Source organism: Lithobates pipiens, unplaced genomic scaffold (assembly GCF_037356315.1).
Source record: "Lithobates pipiens isolate NorthernLeopardFrog02 unplaced genomic scaffold, aLitPip1_a1.2 Scaffold_19, whole genome shotgun sequence".
NCBI classification, from domain to species: Eukaryota; Metazoa; Chordata; class Amphibia; order Anura; family Ranidae; genus Lithobates; species Lithobates pipiens.
In genome coordinates, this window is record NW_027507764.1 from 74,830,342 (window position 1) to 74,844,126 (window position 13,785).

General features: G+C 48.5%; 1 protein-coding gene across 6 annotated transcripts in view; it reads left to right on the forward strand.

Annotated features, from left to right (window-relative positions):
* CACNB2 (calcium voltage-gated channel auxiliary subunit beta 2) overlaps positions 1 to 13,785 on the forward strand; it is a 456,068-nt gene that overhangs the window by 187,651 nt on the left and 254,632 nt on the right. The window lies entirely within an intron of this gene.

Here is a 13,785-nt window from a genome sequence, read left to right on the forward strand (position 1 = left end):
TAGCCGCTGGAGAAAGGGAGAGGGTTTCTGTATCTGTATTTCTGAATTGTTAAGTGTTAAATGTATACTGCATGTATATTTTGGCTTTTCCCTTTTTTTTTATTTATTTTTATTTGAGTTACAATCAACAGTGTTGCTTACTTGGAATGATAAATTGAATTTGGTTTATTACAAATGCGTTGGATCGCCATTTAAAGCGTATGTATTTAGGTTAATCTTTGAGATAGGTTATGCTTTGAGTTAGCTATTGTGCATAATGTTGCTTTGCTGAACATTTTGATGATTGGAAAAGAGACCCTGTACTGCCGCCCTTTTGTTGGTAATTCATACTACAGTGTTCTTGTATCATCATTCTAAACCGCCTCTTGCAACAGATTTGGGGCATTTATATTGAAAGGTGCCTTTTATTGCACACTAAAATATAGTAGTGTTGTGAATGAGCCCTTACTTGTTATATAGTATGTGTGTGTGTGTGTGTGTGTGTGTGTGTGTGACAACCATTCAGTTGTGTCTAACCCTCTGTGATTGTATTGGCCAGCACTCTGAGCACTATGTCTGATAAGCTTGAAAGGCTTACCTGACGAGGTAGGTCCCCAGGTCTTTCCTCAACCGTTTCCAATTGCTCGAGGTTGGGACCAGTATGCAGAGTGTGATAACAAAAGTGCATAGCCAATTTGTGTACACATACTAGTGCAAATTTAGAAAGAAGCCAATTAACCTACCAGCATATTTTTGGAGTGTGGGAGGAAACCAGAGTACCCCTACATAAGCACAGGGAGAACTTGCAAACTCCAAGCAATTAGTGTTATGTTCAAAATTCAAACTGGGGACCGGTTTGTTCATTTTTGATAAAGCAAGGAAGGGTTATAACCCCTGTCAATTTTTTTTTCCATCATCTGTGTCCAATTGCGGAGCTTTTCCCTCACTTCCTGTCCCATAGCCGTATAGGAACTAATAGGAAATCCATGCAAATTAGGGAATTCCTTGGAGATCAACCAGGTCACCAGGACTAGCATCCCCATTGGAAGATTTCCGCTTTATTACTTTTTTGAGGACAACCCAAAACGTGGGATTTTACTTTCACTTTCAATGATAATGGTTAACGGGTCAAATAGAAGGGAAGAATCTCCCTAACGGGTGCATAGACAACAGTGAAAACTTAGGCCGCGTACACACGGGCGGACTGTTCGCCCAACTTTGTCCGCTGAACAGTGTTTCAGCGGACAGTCCGCTCGTGTGTGGGCTTCAGCGGACAGTTTCAGCGGACTGTTTGACGAACAAAGTCTTACGGAATTTCCGTAAAACTGTTCGCTGAAACTTGGTTTCAGCGGACAGTCCGCCCGTGTGTGGGCCAGTCCGCTGAACTTTCGAAATGAGCCGACTGTTCCCGCTCGGAAAAAAGTCTGCTCATTTCGAGCGCTTCTCCAGGTAGGCGGGGCCCGCGAAGGAGACGTCGCGGGCTCAGCCGCCTGGTATGGAGTTAAAGGGGAACTCCAACGCCGAAAAAAATCGGCGTGGGGGTCCCCCCAAAGTCCACAACAGACCCTTGTCCGAGCACGCTACCCGGCCGGCCAGGAAAGGGGGGCGAGCGAGCGCGCCCCCCCTCCTGAGCCGTACCAGGCCGCGTGCCCTCAACATGGGGGGTGCCTTGGGGAAGGGGGGGCCGCGCGGCCCCCCCACCCCAAAGCACCTTGTCCCCATGTTGATGAGGACAAGGGCCTCTTCCCGACAACCCTGGCCGTTGGTTGTCGGGGTCTGCGGGCGGGGGGCTTATCGGAATCCGGGAGCCCCCTTTAATAAGGGGGCCCCCGGATACCGGCCCCCCACCCTATGTGAATGAGTATGGGGTACAATGTACCCCTACCCATTCACCTGTAAAATAAAAGTACCCAAAAAAAAACACAACACACGAGATAAAATATTTTATTGCACAGCTCCGGGGGTCTTCCGTCTTCGGGGGTCTTCTCGCCGGACTCCTCCGCTATCTTCTTGTAGCTCTTTTGCTAGCGGAGGAGTCCGGCTTTCTTCCTCCCCGACGCCGGCCTCTTCTCCCGACTTCGGGGGTCTTGTCCCCCTCTTCGGTTCTTCTGCCGGGCCACCGCGCCTTCTTATAGCTCTTTTGCAGGCGGTGGCCCGGTCTTCTGTCGCCGTCGCCTTCCGTTCTTGTTCTTCTTCTTGTTCTTCTTCTTCTCCAGGAGAAGTTGACACGTCACTGCGCGGCCACTTATATAGTGACAATGGGGCGGTGTCACATGGTATATGTCACATGGGTTGGTCACATGGTGACCCCGCCCCCTTACGATGTCATAGTCCCCATGTGACATCAACCCATGTGACCAACCCATGTGACATATACCATGTGACACCGCCCCATTGTCACTATATAAGTGGCCGCGCAGCGCGGCTCTGGCATTCCGGCCGGAGAGAGCGACGTGTCAACATCTCCTGGAGAAGAAGAAGAACAAGAAGAAGAAGAAGAAGAACGGAAGGCGACGGCGACAGCGGTGACAGAAGACCGGGCCACCGCCTGCAAAAGAGCTATAAGAAGGCGCGGTGGCCCGGCAGAAGAACCGAAGAGGGGGACAAGACCCCCGAAGTCGGGAGAAGAGGCCGGCGGCGGGGAGGAAGAAAGCCGGACTCCTCCGCTAGCAAAAGAGCTACAAGAAGATAGCGGAGGAGTCCGGCGAGAAGACCCCCGAAGACGGAAGACCCCCGGAGCTGTGCAATAAAATATTTTATCTCGTGTGTTGTGTTTTTTTTTGGGTACTTTTATTTTACAGGTGAATGGGTAGGGGTACATTGTACCCCATACTCATTCACATAGGGTGGGGGGCCGGTATCCGGGGGCCCCCTTATTAAAGGGGGCTCCCGGATTCCGATAAGCCCCCCGCCCGCAGACCCCGACAACCAACGGCCAGGGTTGTCGGGAAGAGGCCCTTGTCCTCATCAACATGGGGACAAGGTGCTTTGGGGTGGGGGGGGCGCGCGGCCCCCCCTTCCCCAAGGTACCCCCCATGTTGAGGGCACGCGGCCTGGTACGGCTCAGGAGGGGGGGGCGCGCTCGCTCGCCCCCCTTTCCTGGCCGGCCGGGTAGCGTGCTCGGACAAGGGTCTGTTGTGGACTTTGGGGGGACCCCCACGCCGATTTTTTTCGGCGTTGGAGTTCCCCTTTAACTCCATACCAGGCGGCGGAGCCCGCGACGTCTCCTTCGCGGGCCCCGACTACCTTGACACGTGCTCGAAATGAGCGGACTGTCCTCCTCGTGTGTGGGCGACTCCGTTCATTTCAAAAGTTGCGCGGACTTAGTACGACGAACTTAGTTTGCCGTATTAGTCCGCTCAAAAAGTGCCGTGTGTGGGCGTGTTCGTTCATTCAAAAGTTTGAGCGGACTGTTTGATGAACTTAGTTTCGGCAGACAGTCCCCGCGTGTGTACGCGGCCTTACACGTGTCCTAATTCCTCTCCACTCTATCCAAAATTTTTAAAAAAAGTTTTGCCTTTAGTTATACTTTAATTTCCAGATCCGTAGCTTATTATCTTCTGCAGAAATTCCTTTTGGCAGCCATTGCATGTGTGGGCATCTGAAGCCAGCGCCTATTCACTTCCAGGATGTCGTGAAGCTGGCTACCCAGCATGCGCCTCCTGGTCTTGTGCCTGTGCAGTAATACCACAATAATAGAAGCTTAGTGTGGCCGAAGGCTCTTGGGATTGATGACGCTGATATCCTAGGAGTTTTCAGGATCTCATGAATACGTCATTCTCCTATGCAGCACAGAAATTTAATTTAAAAAGGTATTTTTACAGAAAAAATAATTAAATATCCAAATCTTTCATGTATGAGTGGCCGTTAGGATAAGTCTTATTTATAAAAAAGGGAAAAAAAAGATCAGCTTTAAATAGAATATATCTTTTTTTAAAAGCATATCTAAAGAAAACAATTTTTTGGATTGTTGCGTTGTGGATTGGAGAATGGTTAAAATCCCAGTAATTTTTTATTTATTTTTTGCTTTCTGTGTCCCATTGGGGATATTTCCCTTCATTTGGTGTCTCAGGGACAAAACAGGAAGTGAGAAGAAACTTCTACAAAATAAAGTAAAATCCCCTCTTAGCCCTTGTACACACGGTTGGACATTCCGACAACAAAATCCGTTGGATTTTTTCCGACAGATTTTGTCCGAAACTGGTGTTGCATACACATGGTAGGACAAAGTTGTTGGAAAATCTGATTGTTCAGAACGGGATGACGTTTGTTCATTGCGACGGGACTACGTTGCGGCTAGTAGCCAATAGCTTTGGTCTCGTAATTTGATCTGAGCATGCGTGGCACTTTGTCTGATCGGAACGCTCTACAAACGATCGGACAAAGTCCGATCAGACCATGTTGTCGGAAAATTTTATATCCAGCTCTCAAACTTTGTTGGTCGGACATTCTGACGGAAAAAGTCCGATGGAGCCCACAGACGGTCGGATTATCCGACAACACAGTCCGATCGGACATTTTCCGTTGGAATTTCATACCGTGTGTACAAGGCTAAGACATCTGCCACCAAAAGAAGGTATTTTATTTTCCTCAGCTCTTTTTCCTGTGAAATCTGAAACAAGGTTAATGATCACCAAGACCAATTAGGATTGTGAATCTTTCCTCTGGATGCAAACAACAATAAAACCCGATCAGGTTTTTAAAGTACAATAAAGGCAAAACTTTTTTGTAGTTTTGGACAGAGTGGCAAGGAATTAAAACACTTGTCAATTTTTAATTTAGTACTGTTAACTGTTATCGAAAGTGAAAGTTGGACCCTTTCACGCTGGCGCCACATTTTAGTGGCGCTTTAGCGCTGTTTAAGTGGTGCTTTTCGGCCATTAGAGGGGTGCTTTTAACCCCAAATAAGGAGTTAAAAACTCCCATGTTGCGGCACTTACAATGGGCAGGGCGTTTTGGGAGCGATAAATACAGCGCTCCCAAACCGCCCCAAAGATACTGCTTTCAGGACTTTCAGAATGTCCCACAAGCGCACCACCCCAGTGTGAAAAGTCACACTTGAATGAATGGGAGGCGGTTTTCTGGCGCTTAGCAGAGGCTATTTCCAGCGCTGAAGTGCCTGAAAACCGCCCCAGTGGGAAAGGAGTCTAAAGCTGCGTACACACGTGGCGGACTGTCTGGCCAACTTAGTCCGTCAGACAATCCGACGGACAGTCCGTCATACTTTCGAATGAATGGACTTGCCCACACACGGCACTTTTTGAGCGGACTAATACGGCGGACTAAGGCCGCGTACACACGGGCGGATTGTCTGCCCAACTAAGTTCGTCAGACAATCCGACAGACAGTCCGTTCAACTTTTGAATGAACGGACTTGACCACACACGATGAACAGACAGTCTGCTGAAAACTTGCGCGATGACGTGTACAGCACGTACGACGGGACTAGAAAAACGACGTCCAATACACTGCAATGCAACCTTCGGCCGTGTAAATCCTTTCTGAGCATGCGCCATACTTAGTCCGTCCAACTTGCCTACACACGAGCGGACTGTCCGCTGAAACCAAGTTTGGACGGACAAAACCAAGTTTGGACGGACAAAATTACGGAAATTCCGAAAGACAAAGTCCGTCAGACAGTCCGCTGAAGCCCACACACGAGCGGATTGTCCGCTGAAACACGGTTCAGCGGACTAAGTTGGGCAGACAATCCGCCCGTGTGTACGCGGCCTAAGTCCGCCATACTATCCGCCCTACTTTTGAAATGAACGGACTCGCCCACACATGCGGAGGAAAGTCCGCTCATTTCGAGCGCGTCTCCAGGTAGGCGGGGCCCGCGAAGGAGACGTCGCTGACCCCGCCGCCTGGTATGGACTTAAAGGGGCGTGGGGGTCCCCCCCAAGTCCACAACAGACCCTTGTCCGAGCACGCTACCCGGCCAGCCAGGAAAGGGGGGCGAGCGCCCCCCCTCCTGAGCCGTACCAGGCCGCGTGCCCTCAACATGTGGGGTGCCTTGGGGAAGGGGGGGCCGCGCGGCCCCCCCACCCCAAAGCACCTTGTCCCCATGTTGATGAGGACAAGGGCCTCTTCCCGACAACCCTGGCCGTTGGTTGTCGGGGTCTGCGGGCGGGGGGCTTATCGGAATCCGGGAGCCCCCTTTAATAAGGGGGCCCCCGGATACCGGCCCCCCACCCTATGTGAATGAGTATGGGGTACAATGTACCCCTACCCATTCACCTGTGAAAAAAAGTACAAAAAAAACACAACACAGGGTTAAAATATTTTATTGCACAGCTCCGGTACGGCTCAGGAGGGGGGGGCGCTCGCTCGCCCCCCTTTCCTGGCCGGCCGGGTAGCGTGCTCGGACAAGGGTCTGTTGTGGACTTGGGGGGGACCCCCACGCCGATTTTTTTCGGCGTTGGGGTTCCCCTTTAAGTCCATACTAGGCTGGATACCTGGATACCCGCTCGAAATGAGCGGACTTTTCTCCGGGCGGGAAAAGTCCGCTCATTTCAAAAGTACGGCGGACTGGCACACACACGGGTGGATTGTCCGCCGAAATGCAAGTCCAGCGGACATTATTTCCAACATTCTGAAATACTTAGTCCGCCAGACTGCACGCTGAAAAAGTCAGCTGAAGCCCACACACGAGCGGACTGTCCGCTGAAATTTTTTTTTTCGGCGGACTAAGTAGGCCAGACAGTCCGCCCGTGTGTATGCGGCTTAAGAGAAAATTTTGGGTTGTCCCCAGAAAAGTAATAGATGGGAAATCTAATGGGGGCTCTAGTTCTAGTGACCTGGGGGTCCAAAGGAATTCCCTTAATTTGCAGGGATTTCTTCTCATTGCCTGTTTTGGCTATGGGACAGGAAGTGAAGGGAACTCTCCCCAATGGGACCCAGATGACAAAAAAAACTGACAGGGGTTATGACCCTCTAGCCAAAATTTAAAAAAAGGTTTCGCCCATAGTTCTACTTTAACCCCATCTTACTACAACGAAAGGACAGTAGGAGAGAGGGAGTGGTAATCACTGTGCCCATGTTTTGAGAGAGGGGCCTCATTTTTGAGGTACCCATTTGATTGATACTGGCTCGTAGTATGGCCAGAGTTCTGCACTCCCATGGTCCTCCACATAAGCATCCAGTGCTAATTACATAAGAATACAGGATCAGTACTGGACAGCTCGTCCATGGCTGTTTTTAAAGTTCCCCTTAAAAAAAAAATAATAATAATGCATTTTTTTTTTTTGCAGGTAAGAAAATGTGCATTTATTATGTAGGCATCAGTACTACTGCTTATTTTACAAAGATGCACTGATTAACAAGCCATATCCAGCAACACTTTCTGTTAAAATGCACATTCTTTAGAGTTTAATTTGGGCAAAGAAGGGCTGGTTCATGTCCTGGCGTGCATGCCTACCTCAATCAAGCACTAATGCTGCCCTATGATATAGTGCCTTGAAAAATTTTTCATACCCCCTTAAATTTTCCACATTTTGTCATGTTACAACCAAAAATGTAAATGAATTTTATTGTGATTTTATGTCATAATTATTTTTATTTTTTTCTGTGATGATTATTATTATTTTTTTTTGAGCCTGTAAAGCATTGCACCAACGTTTAGCAGATCACTGGTGCCATGCTGGTCTCCAGCAGATCTGCTAGTGTATCTGTGTGCCCATACATCCCATACGGGATGAGAGAATGAACTACCACGGCGCTCCACAGGGCTATGGTAGTTCATTGAAAACTACAAGCCGACATCCGCAAAGGCTGCTGGACCTTGTAGTTTTCCATTCACAGGTAACTGTGAATAAGTGATGTGGCCGGGCGAGTGGAGCCTTGCTTGGCCATGTTTTTTTTTTTTTTAATTGAGACAGATAGTAGTGGGGGGGGGGGGGGGGGTTTGGGTTGTGGGAGAAGATCACTGCTAGCTGTCAGATGGTGGAGGTGCAAGGTTGGTCCATTCATAACAAGTTACACCCTGAATCCCTATCCCTAAGTCCCAGCACACACAAAAATGGAGGTTGCATGCCAAACTCCCCCCGTCCAATAAAACCTTATTGATCTGGCGACCACTTGGATTCCTCCCTCTCATGCGTTTTGCTGCAGAGTGAGCTTCAAATATATCCAAAGCCATAACTTTTTTTTTAATTTGGGATAAGAGAATGGTTAAAGAAGAAGTCCTACTTCAAATTTTTTACATGTTTTGTGCCACGGGAAACAATGTACAAGTAGTACCTTGTCCCAGCTTCCTAGGTGCAGTATAAGGCTAGCTGCAAGTTCGGACAGGACACACTCCCCCCACGGCTGTCCGACAACACATCTAACAAAGAGATGGCTGCTATGACAGGTGGCACTTTTCTCCACACACTTATCTAGGACAAAGATCTAACAAGGAAAGGAAGGATAGGACCGTCCGCTAAAATGTTCCAGGCAAGTGCTTGGAGAAGAAAAGTGCTATCCATCAAAGCAGTTGTCACATTGCTAGATGTATGTTTGGACAGCCATGGGGAGTGGAAGAGGGGGGGCTTTTTCCAGCTTCAAAACTAGGTTAACCTCCCTGGCGATATGATTATTTCGGATTTTAGGTACTAAAAGCGGTACAATTATTTTGCATGAAAATTTGGTGTTTTATATTGTAGTCCTGTAATTCTTAGCAATAACTCACTTAAATCTGTCCAAACCAGAGTCTAGCAGACATCCCGGGTATGATAAAGTTTGAAAAATGAAATCATAACTTATAATATAATAAATAACTATAAATAATTATAACAAATAATATAACAATAATAAAAATGATTCAATAATGTAAGCAAATCAAAAACACAGAAATTTGCTCAGTTGCAGAATTGTCGCTGTCATTACTTTTCAGTATTTAATGACGGATCTCCCCACAAATCACTATCCCTCAATTCTGCGAGTGATTCCAATTTATTATCGCTGTTTTCTAGCTGGTCTAAAACCATTTTTGATGTAAAGGGACAGTTTTGGTTGCTATGGACAATCTCCAGTTTCCAGGCATAAAGAACAGTTTTTATAATATAAAACTGCATGCAGGACACTGGGCAGACCACTAGGCACAAAGGGGATAAGAAATGATTACATACAGCAATGTAATCTGTAAGATTACATTATACTGTATGTAATGTGTGTGTTTCACTTTTTGAATTTGGCGCAGATCTCCGTCCCCGTGCATCGCAAAGCTCGCAGGGAACGGAGATCGGCTCCGTGATGAATCGAGCGGAGCAGAGGCGTAACTAGAAACCTCAGGGCCCCGGTGCAAGAAATCAGGAAGGGCCCCCCCCCGAAAAGCATGATTTTGATACTATATTTTTTTTCCACTGTACAACAAAGTAAAACATTTCTGTGCAGCCTGTGTCCCGAGTGGAACTTGTGTCACCAGTGCAGTGGTGGCCGTGGAGAGGGGTGGTGGTACTGGAGGTGGGTGGCGGTGGTGGTACTGGAGGGGGATGGTGGTCCTGGAGAGGGGTGGTGGTGGTACTGGAGGTGGGTGGTAGTGGTACTGGAGGGAATAGTGGTCCCGGAGAGGGGTGGTGGTGGTACTGGAGGGGGATGGTGGTCCTGGAGAGGGGTGGCGGTGGTACTGGAGGTGGGTGGCGGTGGGACTGGAGGTGGGTGGCAGTGGTGGTACTGAAGGGGGGGTGGTGGTACTGGAGAGGGGTGGCGGTCCTGGAGAGGGGTGGCGGTACTGGAGAGGGGTGGCGGTGGTACTGGAGGTGGGTGGCGATGGTACTGGAGCGGCATGGTGGTTCTGGAGGTGGGTGGTGGTACTGGAGAGGCATGGTGGTCCTGGAGAGGGGTGGCGGTACTGGAGAGGGGTGGCGGTGGTACTGGAGGTGGGTGGCAATGGTACTGGAGCGGCATGGTGGTTCTGGAGGTGGGTGGTGGTACTAGAGAGGCATGGTGGTCCTGGAGAGGGGTGGCGGTGGTACTGGAGGTGGGTGGCGATGGTACTGGAGCGGCATGGTGGTTCTGGAGGTGGGTGGTGGTACTGGAGAGGCATGGTGGTCCTGGAGAGGGGTGGCGGTACTGGAGAGGGGTGGCGGTGGTACTGGAGGTGGGTGGCAATGGTACTGGAGCGGCATGGTGGTTCTGGAGGTGGGTGGTGGTACTAGAGAGGCATGGTGGTCCTGGAGAGGGGTGGCGGTGGTACTGGAGGTGGGTGGCATGGTGGTGGTACTGGAGAGGGGGTGGCGGTGGTACTGGAGGTGGGTGGCACGGGGGTGGTGGTCCTGGAGGTGGGTGGCACGGGGGTGGTGGTCCTGGAGGTGGGTGGCACGGGGGTGGTGGTACTGGAGGAGGGGTGGCGGTGGTACTGGACATCAGGATCCCCAGATACCCCCCCTTACTTTAGGGTCCCTAGACAGTCACCCCCCTTAAAGAGGTTTCTCTGTACCTTGCTGGACTCTGCTGTGCACCTTGGCCCCCAGCAGATCTCTGTACCCCCCCCCCCCACCTGGGGGGAGGCAGCGATCAGCAGCTCTATGATGTTGATGGACGGCGGGATCTTCCTGAGTCTACACACACACACTGGAGAGGGGTCAGCATGGCTGTGAGTGGAGAGCGTGTCTCATGTAAACAGCAGCACAGAGACACCGGGACTTGGGAGTGAAGTTTCGTCCGCTCTCGCAAAGCACACAGCTGATCCTGCTCCCCCTTCGGCCCCCCCCCCCTCCTCTCCTCTCCTCTCTCCTGTGTTCTCTGCGGGAAATGTGAGCTTGTTCGCTTCACACCTGAATGCCCGCAGAGAGCAGAGAACACACGAGAGAGGAGGGGAGGGGAGGGGGGCCGAAGGGGGAGCAGGATCAGCTGTGTGCTTTGCGAGAGCGGACGAAACTTCACTCCCAAGTCCCGGTGTCTCTGTGCTGCTGTTTACATGAGACACGCTCTCCACTCACAGCCCTGTGGATAGCAACCACGCCGGGGCCCCCCCACAGTGATGGAATTCCAGGGCCCAGTCGCAACTGCGACTGTTGCGACCCTGATAATTCCGCCACTGGAGCGGAGGACAGCGGGGGGACATCGCTGGATCCAGGGGAGAAGGTAAGTAACCTCCTCCTGCATACAGCGATGCGGTCCCGAGTCTGGCTCGGGGTTACCGCTTTTGGTGTAAAACTTCCACCCCGAGCCAGACTCGAGAATACCGTCAGGGGGGTTAAGACTGTCCATAGAGGACATTGCTCCTCCTTTATTCATGTTGTGTATGTATGTTTTTACTTATGTCACCAGGCCTAGCCCCTGTGTTGGTGGACTAGGTGCTTTTTTTGCGTTACTTTGTTTTCGTTATATAATTGAATAACAATATTTGAAGAAAAAAAAATTGATATAGAACACAAAAAAAAAAAAATTAGGCTTCTTACTTCCTGCGATCGAATTGTCCGGCGGTACCACAGTACGCCGGACAATTCGATCGTGTGTGGGCTCCAGCAGACTTTTTCATCGCAAAAGCCCGGCGGACTTAGAAAGTAGTTTTGACTCAAAATATGTCCGCCATACTTGGCTTTCAGCGGACGATCCGTTCGTCAGTGTGCTAGTACGGCGGACTAAGAATGGCGCATGCTCTGAAGCAAGTACGAGAAGGAAGCTATTGGCTACTGGCTATTGAACTTCCTTTTTCTAGTCCCGTCGTACGTGCTGTACGTCATCGCTTTAGAAATCGCCAGACTTTCGGAGTGTCCCTGTGTGGCCAAGTCCGTTCGTTAAAAAGTCCGGTGGATTGTTTGCCAGATTGTTTGCCGGACCAAGTCCGCCAGACAATTCGATCATGTGTACGCGGCATTACTCTCACTTCCTGTTAGTTAGCCAAAACAGGAAGTAAGAAGAATTACCTCCAAAGTGAGGGAATTCTTGGCTTCGACCAAGGTTATCAGAGCTAATTACAAGATCGCCCCCCCCCCCCCCCTCCATTCTGGTTCTGACGTGAACCCAAAATTTGAGACTTCCCTTCACTTGCGATGATAACCGTAAACAGGACAATTGAGCAAGTGAATATCCGGAGGGGGGGGGGGGTAATAAAAAAACCCGACAGGTGTTCTAATCCCTCTCCTCTTTACAAAAGTAAAAAAGAAACCAAAAAAAGCATTTAGTTACCCTTTAAAAAGAACGTTGTCCGTATTTGACAGAGTGAGGAAGGAAGAAACCCATGTCAGATGGAGGACAAGATCGCCATCAAAGCACGTTTTGGTAAAGTGTAGGACATCTGTCAGTTTTATAAATGCTTGCAATGTCAACATTGAGAAGATTCCCCTGACTTCCTGTGTGGTGACCAGGATAGGAAGTGAGGGGAAATCTCACTAAAGAAGAAAAAGATAGGGAAAAAAAAAGAGCAGGAAGACTTAACCCCTCCCCTTTCTATGCAAAAAAATAAAGTTCTGGCTGAAGTTCTAGTTCAACTCTTGTCCGGGTTATTTTTTTTTTAAATTGGACATTAAAATTCAAACAAACCGAAGAACTTAAAAACCCTTAAGCAACATTGAGAATATAATTTAAATGGAGATGGACAGATTGGAGCCTATCCACCTCAGAATTACTTATTGATTATTTTCCTGTTAGACAGACATAGGTGATTGGTACCAGCACAAGGTGACAGGAAGGTAGGAATAGAATTGTTTCTAGAAGTAAATATCTCCTGACATTTCTTGCAAGAGCTGCAAATTGAGGACAAGGCATTTCAGCTTTATCCCTGGAGCAATAATGTTTTGACGAACCACAGAATGAATTCTGCACAAGAAGACACTTCTGCGACATTGCGCCTAACTTTGGCATGTGAACGTGAGTGCTGACTTCTACATTTTCCACTTATAGGCAACAGTACTACTGCTTTATTTTACAAAAATGCACTGATTAACAAGCCATATCCGGAAACCCTTTCTGTTCAAATGCACCTTCTTTAGAGTCCAATTTGGGCAAAGAAGGGCTGGTTCATGTACTGGCATGTATGCCTACCTCAATCAACCATTAATGCTGCCAGTATACCCTATGGGGGTTATTTACCAAAGGCAAATCCACTTTGCACTGCAAGTGCACTTGGAGGTGCAGTCCCTGTAAATCTGAGGGGAAGATCTGAAATGAGGGGAAGCTCTGCTGATTTTATCATCCAATCATGTGCAAGCTAAAATGCTGTTTTTTATTTTTTTTGCATGTCCCCCTCGGATCTACAGCGACTTTACTTCCAAGTGCACTTGCACTGTAAAGTGGAGTTGCCATTAGTAAATAACCCCCATTGTGTGTAATTAATCTATATAATATATGAGTTTCACAGTTTGAATCAAAATACTAAAATAAATTAACTTTTTGATGATATTCAAATTTTTTGAGATGCACCTGTAGTTACATTGAACCAAGCTAGACCAATATAAGTTTCCTCGCATATCCCCCTCGGATCTACAGCGACTTTACTTCCAAGTGCACTTTCAGTGCAAAGTGGATTTTCCTTTAGTAAATAACCCCCTATGTGCCTTATGGTACAGTGCATTGAAAAAGTATTCATTTTCATTTTCCACATTTTGTCATGTTACAACCAAAAACGTAAATGCATTTTATTGGGATTTTATGTGATAGACCAACACAAAGTGGCACACAATTGTGAAGTAGAAGGAAAATGATAAATAGTTTTCTAAATGTTTTACAAATAAATATGTGAAAAGTTCAGCCCCCCTGAGTCAATACTTTGTAGAACCCCCTTTCACTGCAATTACAGCTGCAAGTCTTTTTGGGGATGTCTCTACCAGCTTTGCACACCTAGACAGTGACATTTTTGCCCATTCTTCTTTGCAAAATAGCTCA